The following is a 963-nucleotide window of genomic DNA, read 5'->3' as shown; positions in this document are numbered from 1 at the left end:
TCATCAGGCTAAGATACCTACAATAATCATAGGAAACGAAATAAACAAATAAAAATTCAGGTAATGAAACATCTGAGGTGAAAAACAGGCGTGAGAGCCCAATAGGCCAGGCTGGCCGTAATAAGACCAGGATGGCTTTATTGTTGTACACGCAACTATCCGTCCTTCCCGCACATGCTTCTGCCGTTACTAACAAACCCAACTTGACATGACTGAAAGGTTTCAAAACTGTTACTAATATGCTTCAAAAGAACTACCAGTCCATGAAGCAGCCTCAAACGTTGATTACTCCACAGCTTAGAAAGAATATACGTTAGTAACGGAGCAAAAACCTCCAAACGCAAAGATTCACGTCTGCCACGGAATAACGTGAAACATGGCGCCTCTTCGTCCTTTTTGCCACTGGGACGCCATTTCCAGTCACGTAGGTGCTGCCATCCAACGAATTTGAGTGGAAATTTCCAAAATAAAGGGGAAGGTGGCCACACTGGGCCAACGGCTTTGCCTCAGTGGTAACACCGGTTCCCGTCAGATCACCGAAGTTAAGCGCTGTCGGGCTGGGCTAGCACTTGGATGGGTGACCATCCGGTCTGACGAGCGCTGTTGGCAAGAGGTGTGCACTCAGCTAGCTCTTGTGAGGCAAACTGAGGAGCTACTTGACTGAGAAGTAGCGGCTCTGGTCTCGGCAACTGACATACTGTCGGGAGAGCGGTGTGCTGACAACAACGCCCTCCATATCAGCATCCAGTGACGCCTGTGGGGTAAGGTTGACACGGCGGCCGGTCAGTACCGTTGGGCCTTCGTGACCTGTTCGGGAAGAGTCTACTCTGACCTCACTGGAGACTAAGGCCTTATTTGACGTACCTACCGTATGGAATCACAGCAAGAAATAAATGCAGATGCTAGTCAAGCATGAGGGATTAGGCGGTTGTCCTTGACCACGGACGGCACCTGTGCAGTGTC

At 49.6% G+C, this 963-nt stretch overlaps 1 pseudogene; it reads left to right on the top strand.

Moving 5' to 3' along the window:
* Window positions 1–491: 491 nt before the first annotated feature.
* Window positions 492–609, top strand: LOC126230313 (5S ribosomal RNA; annotated as a pseudogene).
* The last annotated feature ends 354 nt before the right edge of the window (window positions 610–963 follow it).

The sequence above is a fragment of the Schistocerca nitens genome, unplaced genomic scaffold (genome assembly GCF_023898315.1).
Source record: "Schistocerca nitens isolate TAMUIC-IGC-003100 unplaced genomic scaffold, iqSchNite1.1 HiC_scaffold_378, whole genome shotgun sequence".
NCBI lineage: Eukaryota > Metazoa > Arthropoda > Insecta > Orthoptera > Acrididae > Schistocerca > Schistocerca nitens.
The sequence above is the reverse complement of the archived record's forward strand: the minus strand, read 5'-3'. Positions and strand labels throughout refer to the sequence as shown.